This window comes from Thunnus thynnus, chromosome 18 (genome assembly GCF_963924715.1).
Source record: "Thunnus thynnus chromosome 18, fThuThy2.1, whole genome shotgun sequence".
Classification (NCBI taxonomy): domain Eukaryota; kingdom Metazoa; phylum Chordata; class Actinopteri; order Scombriformes; family Scombridae; genus Thunnus; species Thunnus thynnus.
This window is the reverse complement of record NC_089534.1, coordinates 1,387,734-1,412,395: the sequence shown is the minus strand read 5'-3', so window position 1 is coordinate 1,412,395 and position 24,662 is coordinate 1,387,734. Positions and strand designations below refer to the sequence as shown.

At 39.2% G+C, this 24,662-nt stretch overlaps 1 protein-coding gene, 1 long non-coding RNA gene and 2 other non-coding genes across 6 annotated transcripts in view; 2 read left to right on the top strand and 2 right to left on the bottom strand.

Moving 5' to 3' along the window:
* LOC137169671 (NACHT, LRR and PYD domains-containing protein 3-like) overlaps positions 1-24,662 on the bottom strand; it is a 243,019-nt gene that overhangs the window by 52,960 nt on the left and 165,397 nt on the right. The gene's annotated exons all lie outside the window — the stretch shown is intronic.
* On the bottom strand, positions 6,564-14,095 carry LOC137169697 (uncharacterized). The gene is made up of 3 exons (XR_010924516.1): positions 12,951-14,095; positions 11,674-11,778; positions 6,564-7,968 (listed from the first exon to the last, which is right to left on the bottom strand). It is a non-coding gene; the product is annotated as an uncharacterized lncRNA (long non-coding RNA).
* trnae-uuc (transfer RNA glutamic acid (anticodon UUC)) lies at positions 13,145-13,216 on the top strand. Its single transcript has one exon. It is a non-coding gene; the product is annotated as a tRNA-Glu (tRNA).
* trnae-uuc (transfer RNA glutamic acid (anticodon UUC)) lies at positions 13,819-13,890 on the top strand. Its single transcript has one exon. It is a non-coding gene; the product is annotated as a tRNA-Glu (tRNA).

Below are 24,662 nucleotides of genomic sequence, written 5' to 3'. Positions count from 1 at the left end.
AAATCACTGAAAAAAATAGCATCATACTGTATATAAATAAAATCACAACAATGGTCAATTAACTGAGAAAAGATGAAAATGATCTGAGGCTGTTACATCTTATATAAACATTGATAAAGGGCTGCCATATCTCGTGATAAAATTGCCATCCATCTTGAGCGGTATATAAAGCCAACAGTTCAGAGAAATGTTTTTCACCTGTAGGTGGCGCTACACATATAACTCTAAATGACCATGTTAACAAAGAACTATCAGCACAGAATTTTTGGGCTGGTATACTGTAAAACTTAATGACTTTTTAAAAATGTTTTACTGTCGGGATTACACATATTTTCTTCAGGAAATGCAGATATTCTAGTTTTTGATAGTTTAACTGCAGGATGTGACTCTGAGTTAATCACTTCCTGTGGCACTGATCGTCTTTTACCCAGAAGCCTCTGTGTTTTTTCCCCTCACTCATTTATTTAGATTCAAGGTTATGGGCTCCATCAGTCAGCTGAACATTTCTTCTCAATTAATGACCTGAAATAACCGATCCAGAGGAGCGATCAATGACGTCTCCACCTTTGGAAATTAGTGATAAAAAAATCAGATCGCCATCGATCTGCTGCTCATTGATTTCCTTTAGTCTCCTCTGCCGTCATTAGTTCTCATCCGTCTGTCTGTGTTTTCCTCCTCACTCTTCACTCTCTTCCTCACACTCAAGGTCAACTTTAATCAACCTCAGGCAGCTCTGTCACCCGCCTCCCCCGCTGGCCGGTGACTGTATTTCATCTCTATTGCCAGACAGAAACATAGACTCTGAGAAACTCTTCACATGCAACGTTGTCTTTTAGAAAAATTATAGCATTGACCCAAATATAAGACAACGTGTTATTATAAGAAGACTTATTGTAAGAAGACTTTTTAAAGATACAACACACGTTCACACTTGTCCTGTTGGGAAAGTTTCCCTGAGATATTATTAATTCAAGGAGAAGAGAGTCCTCCTGCTTGACGTGCAAATCCATTTGTCTCAGTTTTTGTCTCTCAGCATGCAGACGTGTTGTTGCTGCAGTGACGACATCCTGAATAAAGAGTCTGTTCATGTGTGCATGTGTTGACCTGCTGACGCCCCCCCCTCACTCACAGCGCTGAGCTTGGACCTGACCTTTGACCCCGCCTGGGCAGCCTCAGCGGTGAGGCGGACGTTTGTGTCAGCCGCTCAGACGTTACTGTTGACCGACTGAAATTATGGCAATTAGCCACCCTGTGTGGGCCGACCTCCACTGAGCGTGTGAGACTGCTTGACCCAAATCCAAAATACTGAAAATAAACTTAAGGTGCAACTATATGAGATGTAAAAATAATAATTGAAATAAGAATATCTGCAGTTTGTTCTTTTATTCTTTCAGTATTTAGAAATAAAACAACTTGCTAGAAACCAACAGCCAAAAATACTGTTTAGAGGTAAATTTGTATGTGACACTCATCCTTGCATTTCCAAAACATTTAGTTTTCAGCACACAAAACCTTTGATAGACATCTGTCAGTTGAGGCTAGCTAACATGCTAACATGTAACACATGTTCCAGCAAGAGAAAGCAGCTAGTAGCAGTGATAACACTAACATGCTAAGAAATTTAAAAGTAATGTTGGCATGAAAAATAACAAATGTTAGTATAAAACCTAAAAAGTAACATTAAAAAAAGTAACATTAGCAATTTTTTTTTGGTTACGTTAGCACAAAAAATAAAAACAATAATGTTATCATTACATTTATCAGTATTATTGATGAGCCACACAGGATCATAAAAAGCAAGTCCGTACACCTCTTGGATCTTTTTTTTCCCTTATTCTTAATGAAACATAAAAAAGTGATTTTTTGTTTAAAAAATATTCATTTTCAAATCATTATGTAGGAAACCATAAAATCAGAATAAGACATGTAAACAAGACAATCTTCCTGCAGAAACACTGATTTACATTCTTGTGGATGTTTAACAGTGATGTGCAGACCTGCAGGTTTGATGTGTCCTGTTAAACCCGACTGTTAAAGTGTGATCGGATCTGATTTCCCTCTTTTGGTTTCAGTGTTTGAGGATCATCCAACGGCCGCTGACGTTAATAAAGATGAAGCACAGAGAGGAAATTAAAGCTCGGCTTCCCTCCTCTAATGAGATCATATCCATCATGCTGTTCCCTGTAACCTCACCACAGCCACTACCTGCCAGTGTGTGTGTGTGTGTGTGTGTGTGTGTGTGTTAAACATGAAGCTGTAATGTCGTGTTTTATAACAGCAGGGGGCAGCAGAGACACAGTGTGGCTCCCTGCAGAGAGGAAGTTCATGTACAGAGGAGGCCTTACATAAAAGAGCTCTCATATGATCTGATACTAGATTTCTCTCTGCAGGGGGAGGAGGAAGAACCTCATGTGAGTTCAGCTGAGAAGGATCTACTGTGTCCATCTATGTGTCTGTGTGTGTTTTTCAGAAATCATGATATTTATCTTCAGACTGAATATTTACTGTTTCTGTTTTCAAGGTTTTCATTCAACACAACTGACTTTGATCTTTTGCTCTTTTTTATTCTGTTCAGACACTACAGATGGAAATGCTACAATAAACTTTACATTTTACATAAAAAAATACAATCACCTCAAATGACTAAACTAATAATGACCGAACAACGGTGGTTAGCGTAATGGGATATTTCCCTCTCACTGTAAACTGCATGAATACTACTAATAATAAAACACACATATTTCTGCAGGTATGTAGATAGAAATGAAACAAAGTCACACCTACGTTCACACAATTATTTGAAATAAGTAAATAACAATAAGAGATAAGACAGTAGCAGCAGAACATGAATGTGTTTGTATCAGTCTGAGTCGCTCTCACTGAGGAGCTTCCTCCTGCTCCACGTTATTTTTATGACAAGTATTAAGCGTGATCAAAGTTTGATTTACGACTGCTGAAGTCTGTAACAGAATCATCATAGTCACAAAGCTGCATGTTCCCAGTTATAGTAAAGTGTAATGTGAGGATGTCAGTGTTTGCAGGGACAATATGTGTCCTCCTCTGCATCGTGCACCAGGCCAGTCTCAAACATTATTTGTTTTTATTTTTTATTTTGTCAAAACAATCTTTCAACAGTCTTATTTTCATCAAGCCTTCTGCTCACAGAATATCTGCCTGAATGCAGCTCCTAAAGATCAGCACAGATTGGAAAGATTTCCTTCAGCATGTTTAAAAAGCTGATAAAATGTTTTTGCTGTCAGCGGTATGACAGCGTTTCTACAAAGCTCCATTTTCCTCGTACACACCGCAACGCCAAGCCGGTGAGGCGAGATGTTTTGGAAAAGCTCTGTTTTGGGGGGAGAAAAACACTGTTTTAGTCTGGACGGAGGCCAAAATGGAGAGAAAGACATTGTCAGACCAATGTGGACATGGTCTGAGAATTTTTGGCCACTTAGGGGTGATTTCCTGCTCTTAGACATGTTAGGTGCGAGCCCAGGACTGTTTATGTTTCCTCCTCAGCTCAGTCTCTACCGCAGGGAAGCTCTCTCTCTGTTTTTCACCATCTGTGTGATGAGGACATTGACACTGAATGTGACAATGGCCTCATAAACCCCGGCAGACTCTCCCTGGGCGTCGCTCATGGTCCCGAGGGTGCAGACGTCCCTCCTGTGCAGATTATTGCTCCGTCTAACAGGCTGAGGATATTACTTTGCCTGACGGGCAAACAGCAGCAGCACCTTACATGCTTATTTCCCCGGGGACTCCTGAATCACATTTGCAACGACTCTCGCTGGAGAAATTTGGTAAAACCGTGTCGGTGTGAATCCTCCTGAGAGCGCGGATCAAAAACCCAGCTGAGTGAGGACGAGTCAGGCTGAGGGTTCAGAGCTTCAGCCTCGCTGTGTGGGATCATCCTCTGTGACAGAAATAAGTCCTTCATCCCGACTGGCTCTCATTCAAAAACACCCGCCTGCCAATCTGCTGACAGCTGCCTGCTTCTCCATCACAGTCAGACTGAAAGCGTCCCCCCAAAATGGGATTTTCAACGCCAACAGGAAGTCCTCTCATCCTGCAGAGAAGAGCCCAACAGTAAAAAGAATATCTCAGAGATAAAAGTGAGACGAAAAAGAAGGAAAGTGCATCAAGAATCAGCAGTTTCAGAAAATAAACAGAAAATTCTGAATTTGTAGTAAAAAATGACTGACGTGCTGCCAAACCATCTGTCAGAGTGAATAAAAGATGCTGTAAATAATCATAATATTATTTACAGCACGTTTAATAATAATAATAATAATAATTTTGATTATTATCAGGTCATTTTTGTCTAATATTCAGACCTTAAAGTTTTTCTTAAAATGTGAAAAAATCTTTATTTCAGCTTGTTTCCAATAAAAATCAACCTGTTTCAATAATTTTATAAAATCAAGGTGAATTTTCTTGATTCTACAGTAGAGATGCAGACTCTTATTTCTTTAAAGACTCCGTCCAGACATGTTGTAAAACAAAGTGCTAAAAAGAAAAAAAAAGACAAAAAAATGAAAAATAACTTGTTTCTGATTTGTCCACAAAAAAGTTAAGTTACCTCATAAAAAGAATAGAATGATTGCAGGATTTACACACCCTCACCTCACCCTCACATCCTCACAAGAAATTCAGCCGGCAAGAACAACCTGTTTACCTGCGTAACCTGGTTACGCTTGAGTGACAGACGCCATCTAGTGGCTGTAGTAATTATGTGCATTGCGCCTATATGAGGTGATAAATTTCCATAATAGGTGGAGACTGTTCACATTTCCGACCGCAACTTCAGGACAGTTGTTTAAAAACCATATCTACGATTGTCCTGGTGTTTATTGTTGCCATGACGATGAAGGTTGCATAACTTTAAGGATGTAGCAACTTTAACCCACACCATGTTTCAAGTGATCATTTTAATCCAAACCATGATATTTCCCCAACACCAACCAAGTGGTTTTTGTGCCTAAACCTTACTGGACCTCAACCAGTGTCGTCACATCAACATCATTATTTTTTACGATTCCTGCTGATAGAGGCGTAATATTAGAAAACGCTGTGGAGTGCAGGTACAATCAACCTATGTGGTTGTTTCATTATGAGGATGTGTTGTATTTACAACACAAGAACAACAAAAAATGACACAACAAGCACTTTCTCAGTTACAGGAGTCATTCTTTCTGTTTTTACCTGGAGACCTACTCACTGAAGTGAGTTTCTTCTGCAGATATCTGCATCTCATTACCAGTTAAAGGTCAGAGATGAGCTCTCATCAGTTTCCCATCACTGCTCAGACTGTGGTTATTGATCCTTCTCACCTTGGACTAAACGCCGTCCTTTAGCACAAACGGCTCAGATTCAACTCACAACACAACAGATTATCCTGAGAAAGGGCCGAGTCAGCACAACACAGAGACTGCCGTTCGTTCGTTATTCCTGTTTGCTTCACCGCTGAGCGATCAAAGAAAACACTCGCCTGGAAGAGATCGATACAAGCGCTTCAGTCGTATGAATTTTTTATTGTTTCTGTTACCTCTGGTGTCCCGTAGTTATTATTCATAACTGTCAGTCTGAGGAGTCTGCAGAGGAAACAGGAAGCGGGAGCTGAGACATGTGCAGATGCTCGTTTATAATCAATGAAGAGAACGCTGTAAAAAATGTCTCATCAGTAAAAAGATTTTCTTTTTCTGTTGGATCTCATTATTCTGTCATCTTCACTTTGTTTTATTCTACTTTCCTTCAGCCTGCTTCATGTAGTGTTTTCCTACATTTCCCTGAACACCTTCCACTAAACATACCAACATTAAAGTTATAAGGTACGTCCCAAGTCCATTATTTGACCTTTCCTCCATCCTCACTTGAAGCGGAAGTCATTCCGGTCATCATGAAGGCCGTCAAAGTGTTTATTTCTGCTCTGAAGAGCGAGGACACACAAGAGCGGCTGTCACGGAAGTCTTTTACCGGCCAACACACCACTTATTGTCAGTTATATCAGTTATTGATTGGATACTACAGCTGATCTTACTGATCTGATACTTCACAACTACACTGAATGGAGGCAGATTACAGATTAGACTGTATCTGTATCACTCCACAGTTTTATATTTTATTTCTTTTCTGATTCATCATCAAGTTAAAATCTGTTAATTGTTGGTCTGAACAAAAAAAAAAAAACATAAACAACTTTCTTCATTTATTAGAAAGATTTTTCTTTTCATGATCTGTTATTTCCCATGTTAACTTTTATTATAGATAAAATGAAAAGTAATTAAAGTCAGTCTGTCAGTCAGAAACACTTTTAAACACATTTATATTTTACATCATTCGTCCTCATTTATTCAGTCACATGTTGGGCTGAGTGTCGCGTTTTTCAATTTTCCCTGAAACATTTAGCCTAATAAGTAATTTCCAGTGTTCAAAAGACACTCTGATCATATTCTGGGTTATTAAATAATGAATTCACAATCAGAATATCAATAAATACAGGCGCAAATAATGAATCAATAATATAAATACATTCTGCAGTAGAAATGGCAAGACACAGTTTAAATACAGATGCAGGTTTTTATTCTGTGCAGGTGTTTGTTCAACAGGTAACAGGTTGCAGAGAGGAAACAGCTGCTGGCAGTGATAACTGTGCACCTTTATTAGTGTTAACACAGTGCACATGTGTGCAAAAACAAACTCCATCATAAGTCTCTACAGCGGTTAAAGCTGACTGACAACTGATCAGCTGTGATCAGCTGCTGCCGTCATCAGAAACCGACGTAGCTTCACACGACGCTTCAGAGGAAATGTCTACCTGCAGTCTTGCATTTTGACATTTTAAACCCCTTAACATCCACCCTTTTTATAGAATTTTTGCCTATGTGGCATACCCAAATGGAAAAGCTTATAACAGAGGAACTGTGAGGCCATGATGGATGTATGAGGCTTCATTTGACAAGTGACATCTTCTAGTTTCTGGAAATGTGTTTGTTTAGCATGTAGCTAAAACACAAACAAAATTATATCAGTTCAAATAAGGCTCAAAAAAGTGTTTTTGGTCCTCATCTATAATGAGTCATATTTCATATTTGAATAACAATAATTAAGACATTCTTTATGACAGAACTATGCAGAACACCATAAACCCTCTACATCTTGTCAACCTGTATAAAGTTCCAGACCTCTAGGACTAACCTTACGGCAGTTTTTAGTCTGTGGTGTCACTGGTGTCCCCGAACCTCTCCAGTTATCTCCAATTGGCCAAATTGTGCGAGCTGCTTTGACTCATTACTGTGTGATGCTACTGCTTACAGCTGGCTTAAGAGGGTCGCTGGTGACCCGGTGGATTTTAAGAGGTTAATAACTAATTATAAAACACATTGAGTCTCTATTTCCTGTATTAAAAAAAATCATATAAGGCACATAATGACACAATATGAAAACAGAATAGTCTTCTAAAATAATTACAAAATATAGGCTCAGTGAGTAATATCAGCCTGTTAAACAGTATTTTGGTATGAAAACCATCATTTTTTGTTCAAAACAAAGTATTTCTATATCAGACATAGATGTCCAGTATCTTGTGATGAACTGCTGGAAAACTGATTGATTGATTGATTGACAGCTCAGTGAGTTATCAGCTATAAGAGCAGATACACCTCTTCATACAGTGTGCTTGTCTGCATTCAGAGGGGCGACTACACTGGAACAACACAACCTTTAAATGTTGTTGAAAGACGGTCGCGTTTTGCTGCAGTTGCTGCAGAAAGTGTCGGTGTTTTAATGTCTGGATGTTACCACCACCAGGGAGCCGGCCAATCAACAGCAAGAACATCTTTCCCTCCGTCTGCTTCATTACAGACGGTCGATCTGTATGCAGAGCACACGATCACACCTCCACTTCCCTCTCTTCAGTTCATTTTCCCGTCACGCTCAGTTGCTCGCTGCCCGCTCGCTCCCTCAGGTCTGCAGCGTCGGGACAGAGAGAGAGAGAGAGAGAGAGAGAGAGAGAGAGAGAGAGAGAGAGAGAGAGAGAGAGAGAGAGAGAGAGAGAGAGAGAGAGAGGTGGAGGCAACAAGTTCACAGGGATTGACATTTTTAAAAGAAATGACGACAGCGTGTATTGATTCAACACACAAACACAGAGACACATACTGTACAGTCCAAACAGAAACATTTCTCTCATCACAACATGTAGATGTTTACACTCTCTGTGATCTTATTAAGCCGTCGATAATTATACACATTTTTATACAATTACACAATAATTCTGTGGTATTCCACCAATAATCAGAGTAAAGACTTAAAGCTGAACTCATTGATTGTTTAGTCACTAGGTGCAGAAGAACAGCAAAGGTAAATCTGGAAAATTTCTCATCTGAAGGTGATGAAAAAAAAGAAGAAGTGAGCAAAAGGTGCACAGATCTCTTCCCATTTATGGTCATATCAGTAAATCAATTGCAGCATTTTAAAAAATAACAATATTGGAAGATTTTAAAGTCGGCTCCACTCAGAAACAAGTGTTTGTGTGTTTGTTGTTCCTTGACAGTGATGTCGAATGAGACTTTAAGTAACAAGAAGCAAAAAGTAAGCAGGTCAAAGGTCAGAGGTCACTATCCACAGAGACATTCAGGTACCGAGCAGCTGAGTGTTGCTCAGGGGAACTGCGGCAGGACACGCTGGCGGCTGTGAAGCTCAGATCTTCTGTTCAGACGGACGACTCGGCCTGCTGAGTCTCAGCCCCGAGACGTAAGAGGTCAACACATAGAGTAGGGTTTGTTTAGGTTTGAGCTTTGCCTGGCACACACACACACACACACACACACACACACACACACACACACACACACACACACACACACACACACAGTCAGGGTTCAGCAGGAGCATCTCAAAGCCGATTCTTAAAAATCCTCAGATTTTGTTCCAAAGTTTCGATGTTTCCTCTCAGCTCACTGTTGATATCAGACACCACGACAATATCATAAAGTTTATTTTTGAATGATGTGTAAATATTTTATAATATTGTTTATATACCATAATTAATTTAATTAATGCTGGATTATGCTGCCAGTGAAGATTAGAGGTGATATGAATGCTGACGTCAAAATTGTGCTTAAATCCTGAAAAATTCAGGTACAAACCTGAATGTTGGGAATATTCCTTGAAATGTGGTCATGTAAACCCTGTAAATGTAGAAATAGAGCTGAGGATATGTATTTATGTATTATAATTCAGAAAATTCAGGAAAGCACTTTCAATTCGTTTAGAAATTCTGATAAAACACCAACAATGTAAAAATGTAAAAGTTGTGAAAGTGTTACATGTTTTACAAGTCAGAAATATACATGAATATTTGGGTAAAAAATTTAGGTAAAACACTGAAAACGTAGTTATTAATCGGTAAAACCATAAAAATTTGAGCAAATTTGGGAAAACAAAATTCTGGTGAAATACCAACAATTCAGATGAAAACCTAAAATTTGGGAACATTCTTAGAAATCTGGGTAAAACCCTGAATATTGGCCAATCAAATCATTGATTATACATGAAGCCCCGCCCCCGTAGTTACTGTTACATGTCAATCATTCTCAACTCCAAGCCCATTGGTTCCTACTGAAGACTTTAAAAACAGCTCACAAATATACAGTTTCATGTTTAAAAATGGTTTCATAAATCAGCTGATCTGAAGTTTTTACCAAACAAACAAACAAACAAACAAACAAACAAACGAGAGGAAATGTGCATTTCCAAACATGAAGAAAAATATAGAATATCAGTAAAATGTCACTTTAAGTCTGGATGTTGGAAACTGACTTTTTCTGTTCTCAGATTTCTGTCCTTATAATGTGAGACACACACACACACACACACACACACACACACACACACACACACACTAATTGAGGGGATGAAGCTGTGAACATCTGTGCCCATTAAACATCTCACAGAAGGCTCAGTGAGAGCTTTTTGTCTTTTTGCTCAAACATGAACAGGGACTCATTAAAGAGTGTATATGTGTGTGTGTGTGTGTGTGTGTGTGTGTGTGTGTGTGTGTGTGTGTGTGTGTGTGTGTCGCACTGCAGGGACCATAAGCATAGATTTGGATATGGATGGCAGGGAAATGTCCCTACCAGTATTTTAACAGTTTTAACTGCGGTTAGATCTCTGCAGAGTTGCAGGTTTGTGTGTTTTCTGTAAAAAGTGGGTTATTATGATGAAGAGTGAATGCTGGTAATAATATAGTAATATATAATAATAGAAGTGATTCTGTCCACCTGGTGAATGTGAGTCCAATATTCACTCTCTTTTATCTCTGTTTTTACTCTCTACCAACTCCTGAGGGAAATATCTGGCTCTTTAGCTGCTAAATGCTCCACTATGTTCACCAGCTAGTCTACAGCTAACTGTGTCTGTTTGGTGCTGAGCAGGTAGTGTTCAGCGGCTTTTAACAGCTTTTTTCTCTGAAAATGACACTATGAGAGCACTGAGAGTGAACCAGAACAGTAAAAGTTGCAGCCGGATGGATAAACAATGAGCTGAAACTCACTATAAAGCTCTGTGAAGCCGAGAGGAGCTGCAGAGTCACTGATAATTCTCTGTAGGTTCATCACTAACACATTACACACTGACACATCAGACTGTGGAGTTGTAGAAATATTGAAAAATCAGGTTTCTGTAACTTACTGAACTCTGAAGTGTTGTTAATAATTTTAGTGTAAAGTATAAATCTAAGTCTTTGGTGTTGTGGTGTTTAGACATCGGTTTATTCTCCTGAGTGTTTCTCTTCAGGAGGATCGATGTGAGACGCAGAAACAATGAAGCTGATTTCTGTCGGACAAACACGCAGCATTAAACAAACAGCAGCGTCTGCAAACATCTGTCTCCCTCCGGCTCGTTTGTCTCCACTAATTACAGCTCATTCAGCTGACAATTAGCGTTTGCTGCTACATGTAATCTGAGAGGGAAACCTCCGCCTGCAGACAGAAGTCTGGCGGGAACACCGTTTAATTCAGAGATATGGATCCACCTGCCGCAGCTGATCAGCCTCACACTGACTGACTGACTGTCAATAAACCTGCATTTACCTGCAGACTTTACCAGAGCCTCGATACTCCTTGACTTTTCTTCTTCTGTGATTTTACATTACTATAAAGAAGGAAAAACAGCATAAAACATTAAAATGCAAACCTTTTAAAAGGAAAATCAAAAGGTGAAGAACGGTTACTGGTGGTGGTCTCTACTGAAGTAAATCCTCCAGACAGACAAACTAACCAGTAGAAGGACTAAGTAAGTATGTTTAGTTTTTGAAATGGATGGTTGTATAAAATTATTTTACTGGAACATTAGTTTATTTGGTTGATCCTTCCCAAAACAGAAAATAGTGAAAATGTAGGTGTCTCCAAAAGGGAAAGCGTCTGCTTTATCTCATGTATCTCTGAAAATATCGACCAAATCACCAGATTTAGCATCTTCATCGATACCTTTGTCCATCTTTTAAATGTATACACTTAAACACACATGAATTATAGGAGGAAATTAAATAGGAAATTAAAAATCCATAAGGTATGTTTATATAGGTCTGTAATTGTTAAATCAAGGAGACCAAAGACTGTTATCTTATCATAAAAGTGACTTCACCCTCTGATGTCACCAGCCGCTAACACGTACCTCGCTGCGTCTTCCTGCTGTCAGACTTGTTTTGCCGTCTCCCCTGGTGGCCTTGACCCTCCTTAGCCCCCCCCCTGCCAGCTCTCAGCAACCTTTGACCCCACACTACTGACAAGAACACAGTAAAAACAAACAGAAATGTGATCAGGGGCTTTTCTGAACTGAAGGAACTGGTTTGGTTCTTACATATAAAGACCTGTCTGCTGGTTCACTAAGAGGTTAAAAAACTGAAATATAATTAAACGAGTTAAATTCAGCTGTAAGTTAATGATGCTGAACTATTTCATTTCTCTTCAGTCTTCAGTCGACATAGAAGTTGATGTGTTAGAAAGTTGTTAGAAGCAGTTAAATCTGATAAACCTGAGGTGTCTTGAGATGATCAACTGGACTGGAACCAGAAATCAAAAACATATTTCTGCTACTAAACATTATATTTCTTTCTCTCATCTTTGTCATTTTCCAGTAAATTACAATATTGTCCAGAATATGAGAAGATATTATATTCTTCACAGGATCAGATCTTTTTGAATGGAGAGCAGCTCCTACAGAAAGTGATGTATTATGGGTTGTTTGTAGCCTTCGTGTTGCTAGGCTAGCAAGTTTCTACCTTTGTGTTTATAGTGAGTCTGTTAGAATCATGATTGGTTTGCTCAGTTTAACCTGCGGGAGTTTCTGAAGCTCATGTGACGTGTTTTTCTGCGGCGGAGAAAATAAATTCATGACGAGTGAAAACGACGTCTTTATAGCAGAAACACAGCGAGAACTGAATCATCTGTCAAACAGACGAGCAAGAATTACTGCTGTCAGAGATGATGAGGAGCTGCAACAGACAAAGAGACAGTCTGAAAAATGATGAATATAATAATAAAATAAAGAAAAAGATCTTCCTTCGGTTGGTCACATACAGTGATGACGGACTGGTTTGTTTTTGCTTTCAAGTTTCTCAGACAGCTTTTACAGAGCCAGTTAGCTTATCAGTTAGCGCGTCAGTTAGCTTGTCAGTTAGCTTATCAGTTAGCGCGTCAGTTAGCTCGTCAGTTAGCTCGTCAGTTAGCTCAGTCGCACTGGTCAACAAAGTAAAACTGAATTGTTTGTTAGTTTCTGGGTTTTTATCACATACTTTCATCATAAACTACACATTTCTTTGTCACATACCTTTGTTAGATGTAAATAATTAATAAACCAGTACAATAGTAAACAATAATAAATACAAACAATAGCAAACAATAATAAATACAAACAATAGTAAATAATGAAGCCAGACATGAAAACCTCACCTGGACTTACTGACTCTTCGTTCCCTCGAGGGTTTTTTTTTAGTTTGAAGATTTTCTTTCTGTTCTCCACACTACTGGTCTTCACTGATGAACACAAACAACCAGACAGAAAGAAGATCAGACTGAAGGAGGAAAGAGTCGACTTCATCAATCTGGAGAGAAAAAACTTCAGTAACGTCTTCATTTTTTTGTTCTCCCACATGGTCTAGTGGTCAGGATTCCTGGTTTTCACCCAGGCGGCCCGAGTTCAATTCCTGGTGTGGGAAATCAGCTTGTTTCAGTTAATCATTGGTCAAATAATAAGACCCTGGTTGTTGGTTACCAGAATCCAGCTCTGGTGATCAATGTCGGAGATCAAAAACCTGCTGAGCAAAGAAAGAAATCTTTGTAATTTATTGTTTATAAGGAGGAAAAAAATCCTCACTATCAGATCAGGAGAAAGTTTGAACTCAGAACCTCTTTGTTACCAAACCAGCGATTAAGACTTTCTGCTCTCACACAGAAAATAGTTTGATCTGTGGTTTGTTTCACAAATGTGATTTGTGAGCACTGTTTACACACAGATTACATTGTCAGTGTCCTGTTTCACAAATGATTGTCACTCACAAATTGCACATAAATTTGCGAGTCCTACAGTCCTCTTGCATGCTCATGCACGGGTCACAAGTATGGTGTTTCTTTTGATTAGTTTAATGTGTAAAAAAAATTAATGCTAATGGAAATCATCTCATGTCACAAGTTGCAGCTTGCATGTTGTAAATTTAGTGAAACGGGCCACTGGAGTTCAGATTCCAGTTCCCCAAAAAGAGACAAAATGACCATTTCGCAATTTTGGTAATTTAAAGACAACAATGGTTGAAGTTCTGTGTCCCACATGGTCTAGTGGTCAGGATTCCTGGTTTTCACCCAGGCGGCCCGGGTTCAATTCCCGGTGTGGGAAAAGTTTGTGTTCGACACAACAGCTTAAATAAAAACCTGCTTCTTCAAGGCTTCTGTCTGGTTACAACCTGAACACTGACAAACCCTTTGTTGGAGCTCAGAAACACCTGACAGTTCAGCTGGTTGAAGGACGGGTTCACAATATTTCCAGTGTGTTAAACCAGCAGTCAGGTGTCTGTAATCATTCCTCCTGTTCATACTGGATAAAAAAAAGATCCTTCAAATGTGTTTTCAATGGAAGTGATGGAGGATAAAATCCACAGTGTGTCCACACAGTCATTTAAAGTCTGTGTGAAGCTTCTATTCAGCTTCAGCAGTCTGAAGTCATATCAAGTGGATATCTGACACATTTACAGTCTTTTTAGCATCAAATTCCCTCTTTGTGTTTCCTCGGACAGCGTTTCCCTGTTGAGCTGCAGGTGGAAGTATAGTAACAAAAAGAGGGACTTTGGCACTAAAAAGACTGTAACGTTGAAAGATATCTACTTGATTTGACTCATTTGGACGCTGAAGCTTCATATTAGCTTCAGATAAACTTTGAAATACATTTTTGCACAGAAGGAGGACTGTGGATTTTGTCCTCCATCACTTCCATTGTAAGGTCATTATGAAGGGATCTTCTAATGGTCAGTATGAACAGGAGGAATGATTCAGCCTGGTCGCCAGAATAAAACGTTGGCAGTTTACATTTCTGCAAACCACAGAAACGTTAAATGTGAACATTTCACCACATGAAATATGTAACATATTAACATTTCCAAAATGCGCATCATCTCAACATTTCTCAAGTGACGTAGTTCACACGAGATCTATATGAGTTGATCTTTCCTGTTAAGAGGAGGAGGGGCAGGTGGATGGTTAGTAAGTTTCACGGCAGCAAGTTGGAAATCAGCAGAAAACACGGTTCAAGACCACTTCGAAACCAATGTCTGCTTCCCGTTTCAACCGTCAAAAGCGGGTGTTTTTAGTGAGACATCGGCCGTTTTTATTTTATTTTTTATTTTAACCCAAACCATGATCTTTCCCCTAACCCTAACCAAGCGGTCTTTGTGCCTAAACCTGACCAGACCTTAACCACAGCGTTGTCACACCATAAAACATCATTATTCAACAGGTAGAAATGTTTGTATGGTACGTTTGTAGAAACGTTGATATGATACGTATTACATGTGTTGAAACGTATATATTCAACATTTCTGTGGTTTGCAGAAACGTTCAATGCCTTCTGGCGACTGGGTTGAATGATTACAGCAAGAAAAACAGGTTTCACTGTTCATTTGGGCTCCTGACTGTTGGTTTAAGACTCACTGGAAAAATTGTGAACCGTCCTTTAATCTGTCAGAATCTTTAGTTCTGAAATTGATCCAAGATGCACCATCAATATGTCACTGTGCTCTGATTGGCTGAAGAAACTCAGTGACGGTTTATATTATTTCACTCTGCAGGCTGACAATTTGAACTTGAGTTGAGTTTGAATTTGTTTCAGATTCTAAACTTAGTTGTACATAGTAAACATTTTTGAATTCTGACTATTTGGAGTCAGAAAATCTTTCTCTTCAGAATAAAATGAGAAGTGTCCTCAGGTGAGCTGACAGATGAGGAATGAAGTCTTAACATCATCGTCTCTTCCTGTCGTGGCTGTAATCCGGCGGCGTCCCGGAATCCGGCCTCAGGCCTTTTTTCATCTCCAGCCAGTCCTTTGCATCACGTCGGTCCTGGTCCATCCAGAAGACAGATGCCATTTCGTTGGCTCTGAAACAGAATAAAGAATACATTATTCATGGTGGAGCCCTGGAGGAGCTCATTAAACTCCACACAGCAAACGCAGAAGACAGACTCATGTTAAATGTGTCTCTGCTCACAGAGACGAGTCGTCCTCGCTTTGATGTGAAGGAGGGAAACTGCTTTCAGCCCACAGAAAAGACGCTCATTCTACCAGCTGTATGGAAGACCAAAGCTGACCAATTAAAAAAAAAAAACTACAAATATATGAAACAGTTGGAAAATACTGTAAAGACATTAAGTCATGAAAGTATTCAAAATGCACAAAGGAACTAAAATAAATTCAGGATGTACCAATATAGAAACTGTGGTCGATTTTATCAATACTTCCATGTTTTACTTTTACCTTTGTAGAATTTTGTTTAAATAAACACAATATCTGACTTCATGTGTAGTTAAAAGTTTTATATTTTGCCTGCAGTTATTAACTTTTATCCAGCAAACCTTTCTCCTACTTTTGATTAAGGATTGTAGGATGTGAGGATTAGTCTTTTGTAGTTTTAAATACTGTAATTGACCAATTTCTGCATATTTGAATGTTGTGTTTTACAATAACGACAAAATATCTATTTTTATTCATCTTTGTCACTCCAGGATTTGTTTAGTTATTAATTTATTATATTTTAGATTTTCAGAATTATTTTTTTAGGCAGGATTGTCCTCATGGATCAGGCCTGATTTGTGAATAGAATAAAATATACAGAATTACTTTTCTCTATTTTTCTCTTAGTGCGGAATTGTCTACAATGTGGGTATGAGAAAGTACAAAGCAATATAATGAATTATCTCATTCATTGTAATTATAAAATGATCAATGGGCCGCTGTTAGAGTGAAAAGAACACGAGATAAAGAATACAGTCAAAATAATTTGGAAATAAGTCATGTTATGAGAACAAGTAGTAATATTTTGAGTATATCTGGTAGTTTCACAAGGAAATCTTACAATACTGGCAAAACAATTTATTATTTACGTGAGTGAATATTAAAACTCTTCCTTGAAAACTGATTGCATTCTTCTGATATGCTCTTTTTATTTTTCAAAATTACACAAAATTTGATGACTTTTTGCAGATTTAGTGCCTATAACTGCTGATAATGCTCCAAACATATCTCATTATACCAATATTTTTTCTCTGCAGGATTTATGTATTAATAAAAAAAAATTATAGTATAATTAACTTTATTTAAATAACACATTTTATACCATGTGATTCACAACATGGAAAAAACATGCAAGAAATAGGAACATTAAAAATATAACAGGATTAAAAAGAGACAAATCAAAGAAAAATGTTAAAACAAATAAAATAAAGTAAAATGACAGCTAATAGGTGTATGAACTGTATCATTTGAATTAAATGGTCAAGTCTGTTCATTTCCTTTCTGCATATTACATTTTTATTTTCCACTTTGTTGTCCAATTTTATTCACACATCAGTTTGTATTTCCTCCTCAGACTATTTGACCATTTCATTCAATCATTCATATTCTTTTTGTCATGTTTTATCCTCCATACCTCACAAGTGAGTTAATAATGACTCAGATTCAGTTAACGAGGTGGAAACGGCTGACAAAAGACACGTTGGCTGAAGAGTCAAGGATCTCCCTGACATGTCGATGCGGGATCCTCCGTTCGCTCAGGGAAACAGGAAGCTCTGGCAGCGGCGAGGAAACATCAAACGACGGCCTGCCGGTGAACTCCGCCGCCCCAGCAGGGGATCCGTTCCTGTCTAATTAAAAATGCATTGGCAGGCTGAGCGCCCCGTGGCTGCAGAGTGTTTGAAGTGCTGCTGCCACGATGCTGAATGTTGTATATTTCAGGGTGGTGAAGATGATGATAGAGAAGGAGAGAGGGATGCTAACGAGACAGTCAGCATCAGAAAAATTGAGTCTGTACACAGTTAGTTAGTTTTAACATTAATGATGTTAGATTTCTGTCACTGCGTCTAATTTCTAATCAAAAAGTCTATAAAACATTTTACAAAAACACACAAATAACCTCTTAATCACTTAAAGAATACTTAAATAATTAATCAGTTTTCAATTAATTGCCAATTAATTTTCTGTCAATCAAGGAATGGATTAATCAACTATAATCTCAGCTCTAGTGTACTACCATGTACAGTGGTTAATCCAGATAGAACAACATTACCACACGCCTCCCAGAGCCTCTAAAGACTAGAAAGGAGAAAAAGTTGATGTTCCACCAATAAAAGATGTTGGTTTGGTTTCAGTCTACAAACTGCTGAGTCTCTGATTCACCTTCATCCGGTGTGAAACACTGCAGGACGCTGACAGGATGACCTTTACTCTGTTGCTGGAGGAGGTCGTTCATCTCCAGGAGGACACGTCTCACCTGGGGGAGCAGCAATGGCCTTATTCCAGGTACCCACGCCCCCCCCCCTCAGTCATCCATCACCGCGGCAGGACAGGAACAGTCCTGCTCTCCGGGGGTCCCGGCTGAAACTGGATCCATCACATTATCCTGGAATGAACTTTCTGCTGGGTTTCACCTGCATACAGACACTTCACCTGAATGAGATGCTGCAGTCTGCTCCGAGCCAGATGATGAGGCGATCCGACTGCAGACTCATGTTCGATCTTCCTCTGATGGAAATAATCCAGCATCAATAAAGACGTATATGACAGCGGTTCAGGTCTGAAACCTGTATAAACATACGGACATAAGAAGTCACAAAACGAAAAACATGTATCAGTCAGCTTAACAGTGTATTAACTAGGGCTGCAGCTATTGATTATTTTAGTAATCAAGTATTCTACTAATTATTGTATAAATTAATCGAATAAGAACACCAATGCTAACGTTATAAATGCTAAGGTTAACATTACCTAATAACTAGTAACTTGCTAGCCTGCCTGAAACCATGCTAGCACTAGTCGGTCTCAATATCTTGCACGGCTTCTCTTTCTTTCTCTGTACTGGGTCATTTACTCCTTCTGACATTTTGTTCCCAAGATTGTTCATTATTTCGTTTATTACAGGAGTTCCTGGAGGAGGAAAAAGCTAACGGAGCTAGCTCAAAAACTTAGAGTAAGTAGCAGTTACATAGCTAGAGTTAACTGATAGTTAGCAGACTTGTTTCTCTCGGTTGCTAACAGGACAAAAAGTTGACACCTTTTGAGTCATGAAAACATATTTGTAGCATAAACCATGTCTCTGTTGGGGAGCAGCTTATAAAACGTTGACACAGCTAATAAGTGTTTTTAACTTTCTCCATTTTGAACTCTCTGGCTCTGCGTGCCCTCAGAGGTCAGCTGTCAGGGCTGTTTCCTATTCATGTTTAAATTAGAAGTTGAACTTTGTTTTTTTGTTTTTTTTAGGTTTTTTTTGTTTGTTTGTTTTGTTTTTTGCAGGACAGAATCAATAGGTACAGATATGAATATTATCTATTTGGCCCAGCTTTAGTTATTACATAAAAATGCTTTATCTGCTTCAGACAAACTAGTCGACTATGTCTAAAGTCATGGAGAGAAAAACTGAGAGAGAAATTCAGATCCCGGCTACTTGCTGATTGACAGATTGTTTCAAAAACGTACAAATAATGTCAGATTTTTTGTGTATTTATTGTCTGACGTTAAAAAGAGGGTTTGAGATGACAAACATTATTTGAAACAGTCTTATGTCTTAAACCCTTTTAGGACAGATACAACTAATGTCTCCGTGTTATATTTGTTGACATCATGAGGCTGCAGGGACGTGACAGGAGTCTGAATGTTGGCAGGTTACCTGCCAAAATGGCGTCCGGAGCAAATTGCCTAACAAAGTGAGCAGCTGCAGACGAACTGAGGAGCTTGTGGCCGGCTGATGGTGCTAATTTCCCATCATGTCCCCCTCCCCCTAAAACCCCCAGTGCAGCCTGTTCATTTGGTTAATATCAGGATAATGAACACACCACCTCCAGGCCGCAGCTGCTGACCGACACACCGGCCACAGGAGCACCCAGTGATCAATGAGCCGATCAATACATCGCCAGCAGCTCAGTTTTGGTTCACATGGTGCCACAGTTTAACCGCAGTTTGATGGAGCGGCTGAACCTGCTGCTGTGGCAACGTTATTGATCAAGTTCATCACTGATTACTAATCTGGCTCGCTTTCAAACACACTGAAAAACACTTGTGAAAATATGGTGATTTTTAAGGTTTTCTAAGATGTTTTCAAGCCATCATTAGAGAAACTAATTTATTGTCAGCAGCTGAAAACAAGTTTTACACCTACATCTCATGTCTGAATAACAATAACAGTGATATAGCACTTTTCAAAAATAAGTTATAATGTGATTTACACATAAAAGCAAAAGGAGATATTGCCAAATAAATATTAAACAATAGAACTGATACAGTAATAATAACAAGTGATGTGTTTTTTGAGCTGTAGACTAAATTATGTGACTGTTCTGTGATAAAACCCGTCAACGCTGGTGTTAATATTGACACCAAATCAGTAAAAATCTGCATTTCATGGGTTAAAAATGGCTCAACCTGTCAACTGCTGTTTAAAATCAGCCCTGAAAAGGCGGCGCCAATGCTAATGTAGAGTTGACCGTTTGGGAATTCTCTACGTCATGAAATTTATATAAATGGCAGAATGATAACGCCCGCCTCCCCCAGCCCCGCGCTCATTTTCAAAAATATACTGGTTGAGAAATACAGTTTTAGCTTCAGGAGCTAACGGCAGCTACAGCGGTGCTGCCCTGCTGGAGGGGGTCTCTCCATCTGTGACTGTCTATGGGAGGAAGAGCTGCTGGCAACCATAAACAACAGAAATCCTCCTGGCATCTCACCCTGCAGCTCTTCAACTCTCTGACTGTCTGTTTCTGCGGTTACCAGCTGGTGAAATCTTGTTTAAAAACATTAAATCGTGGATTAATTAATCCTGGAGCTCCGCTGAAAATGTCTGTCCTGTCCGTCAGCTGAAGCTGTATGCTTCATTTGTTGCACTGTTTGTTTTTTATTATTATTATTATTATATGTCACTGAGCAACTTCTGCCACACATGCCTGCCCCCAAACCCCCCCAGTCCCTTGCCCAATTTTTTAGCATTTTTCAAATTATGGCTTCTTAACCTTTTAATGTCTAAACTAAATATAAATGAAATTTATAATGAAATGACATGAAACATGCTATTATTGATGGCCATTATCAAAGCCAAACTCTATGTAGAAAGATAGAGTTACAGTAGCTGCTCTGTTCAGTGATGCGCTGCTCAGGTAGAGGTAGGCTGTGTCCGAGGCGTTACAACGTCGGACCTGAAACATTTCTGTAACACTTTGAATGTGACTGACGGCTGAACTGAATCATTTCTGAGCTTTTTTGTTTTCTTTATGGCAATGCATCATTACATTCCCACGTAACGTTCCTGTCTCACTTCGATTTGGAGGATTTTTTTTTCCTATATTTGTTTGTCAGATCGTCTCCATTAAATGTCATGTGACTCAGCTGTTAGCAGCTCCTGTTTCTAGTGTAACATGGATGTACAGACAACTTGAAACAGTGATGAGTCTCAGGCTGTTCGGCTGCCTCTTTTTTCTCTGGTTTCTAAGTGGATTTATGAAGGTTTATTGGCGATGAACCAAGCGGCAACCTCCGGGGCTGTAAAATGAAGCCAAAAACTGCAGTTCCTTGAACGGCCACTTGAGGCTCCAAAAGCGAGTCAATCCCCATAGACCTCCATGTTAAAATGCCCAACTTTACAGCAGAAATAAACATGTTTACAGTCTGGTACAAACAACGGTTTTGGTCTCTGTAGCTTATTTCCTCTTTCATGACAACTGTACAGGGGGTGAATTTTTTTATAACTCATTTGTTTAAATTTTATTAAGCCGTAAAGTTATGCATAATGAAGGACATGGCTGCTTTGAGTGACAGGTCCGCCAGCCGCTAGGTGGCTTGTTTCAGCCATTCGGTCCGCCTCTTTGCCCATTTTTGATTGGCTGGGAGTTAGGCAGAGTCACGCACTGCCAAGATGGCGACGGCCGGAGTGGCTCACTTTGAGCTTCAAAACCGCTCTTCAGAAACCAACGGGTGACGGCACAGTAACTACGTCCATATTTTTATACAGTCTATGCGATGGACATCAGAGATAATGATGTCCTCAGTAAGTGTGAGTCATACTGAATGATATCAGTATGTGTTTCATGTCTGTGTTCAGATTGTACTGAGTTATGACTCGGTGAAGGAGGTTAAGGTTCAATAAACCAGACAGTATGTTATATAATCTCTGTTCAATGTATATATTTATTTGTATATTGATCTCTGAGCTTGTTGAGTTTTCCTCACCTTCAACTCCCCTGCGGAGGCTTTTGCTGAATGTCTATTACAGACCACATACTTTCATTTCCCTGTGCTTAAAACTGCCGTCCAGAACCAGGTTTCATTCATCCTGAATCCTGAAATATGTGTTTCATGTCTGTATATTCAGATTTATGTTCAGTTCAGAGTTATGACTTAAAGAAGAGTTTTGAATTTGATGCATGTTGCGCCTCATGTCTCCTCCTCGTCCCCTATTCAGCTTGCTTTTCTCTTGAAGAAAATAAAGCTACAGTTTACAGGACAAATGCAGAACAAGAGAGAAAACCACACGTCAGATATTCTGAATCATATAATCACCTGCGTACTGAAACGCACCTCCTCACAGTTATTATCTAAACACATATCCTGCATATTATTTGACATGTTGAAACACAGCTGTTGCATTTTTCCCTCCTGAAATGATCTGAACTTGGATTTAGTATCAACCCCTGAGCAGAGACTAAATTTAGTTTCTGAACTGAACCAAAAGAAGAGTTGAAACAAAAGCCGAACCACCAACAACGGAAACACGTTTAGTTACAGGTCATTTTTTAAGCTGCTGTCTGGTTGGTTGGATGGCAGACGGGACTTCAAGACAATAACAGCAAGAGTGTGAATGAAATATATGAACCATTAACAACAAACTGCTATAAATGTTTATGTATATATTAACTGTTTCCAAAGGAAGATTTTTATGATCTTCCTGTAGATTCACCATCGAGCATTAAGTGTGAATGTGTGTGAAGATGATTCCTGATTCCTGCTCCACACAGGATGAACCCTTCAGATTTAATGACCCAATGATGTTTGTTTGTTCCTGTTGTGTGTGTGTGCAATGACCTCTGCAGCCTGTAGGGGGCGCTAGCAGCTCTTTAAACTGACTTGTTCACTTGTTTAAAGATGAGACTGGTGACATCATCGGTGAGTCACACACTCATGTCACCTGATAGATTTGCCTTTACTCACCTCTCTGACTTCCCCCTCGGGCAGGTGAGTCAGACCTCTGTGATGTCACGGCAGGCTTTGACTTGGAGAGAGAAGAGAAGAGCAGCTGACTCACGCAGCACCTTTAAAACCCTCACCTGCTCATCTGAAGACGATCCACGACAGGCAGAGACGTGTTCATGACGTGTCTTGCTGCAGGAGCTCAGAGAGAACAGCTGTCTGCTCCGATCAGGTTCAGACTTTTCTGTGTCGACGTCTTTTTCAAAGTTTTAAGGTGGTTTCTGGCTGAGCAGCTACTGTCATAAATACAACAGAAGAGCTGCTGGTGTTTCTGTTCACAGATGTAGTTTTGATAAAGAAGTCAGCTAACAATAACTCAACATGGATGTGATTTTAGTGACTTCTGGGTTAATTACTCCCTGAAATATTTACAAGTCATACAGTGACAACAAAATTAACAAAATGACCGTATTCTTCGTTCAGAAGCATCAAACAACAACTTCCTCTTGTAAATCAGACTGTGGGTTGAATAAAAACACCAACTAACACTGCAGTGCTGTCCGAAGGAAAGCTACCTCAACATTTAAAGCTACTTAAGGTGGAATTTAAGGTGGAATCATGGTTCAGGAGGTTCTGCGTGGTTCTCTACAGACTCTTAAAGAAGCGGTCTGCGTGAGTCCAGCTCCTCTGTTTAATGATGCTGGTTTCCCAGAGGCCTCGGCGGCTCTCTGACTCCTCTGAAGAGGCAATGCATCAAAGCGACAGGCCAATCAGCAGCCGAGCAGCTCTTCATCCAACATGATTAAGAGTAATTAATCTGGTTACTGTGTGAAGTGTGAAGCGCGCCGCGCCGCCTCGTTTATCTTCGTTATGTAAGTGCAGCGAGTTTGAATGTCCCTGCTCAGTCAACTGAAACATCGGATAAGAGCTGATTTTTATTCTCAGAGAGATGAGAAGTTGTTTGTTCTTCTTTTTTATTGAGATGAAAAGAGTCTGAGACGCTTCAGACTCAGAACCCAGAACATCTTCACTGTTTTCTTCTCTTAAATTAACACCATCATTCATGTTGTTGCAGCTCTTCATTGAAGCTCTATGAAGCTTGCACACAGTGAATTATTCAAACAGACTCCATGGTTTTTATGTCTGCTTCATTACATCAGATGGAAATATTCAACACGTCTGCTGCTTCATTTTACATACATTTACCCAAAAATTCACCCGCACAGATTTGGGATCTTTGGACACTTTGATGTTTGAGTTAAACTTTAGGAGTTGAACAGGTGAAATGAAAGATCATGAATCTATCTTCAAGCACTTTATTTAACTACATTAACAAGTGTACGTCACACAGTAAAAGACTCCTTTTGTAATACAGTATACAGAAATATAATAGAAGACTTAGAAGGCTCAACAAGGGTTAGCAGGACATTTTAGGCACTAAACATCCAAATCGTGTTTGTCCTTATTTACTAAATAAAGCTGTGTGTTTGGGCTGATGTAACATATTCTAAAGCTGTTTAAAGTATATAAAAGTGTGATATGACTGAAACAGCCAGTTATAGTTATTATGTAGATGGTGATATTTTATGTTTACAGCAATGATCTAGTAAAGTTTTGATGTTTCAAAACAGATTCAATCACTGATCTTTTGGTTGAGCTGACATCATTAAGATATTATCAGATCTCAAATCACCACTTGTTCTCTTCAACCAGGATTCAAAGTTCAGCAGCAAACA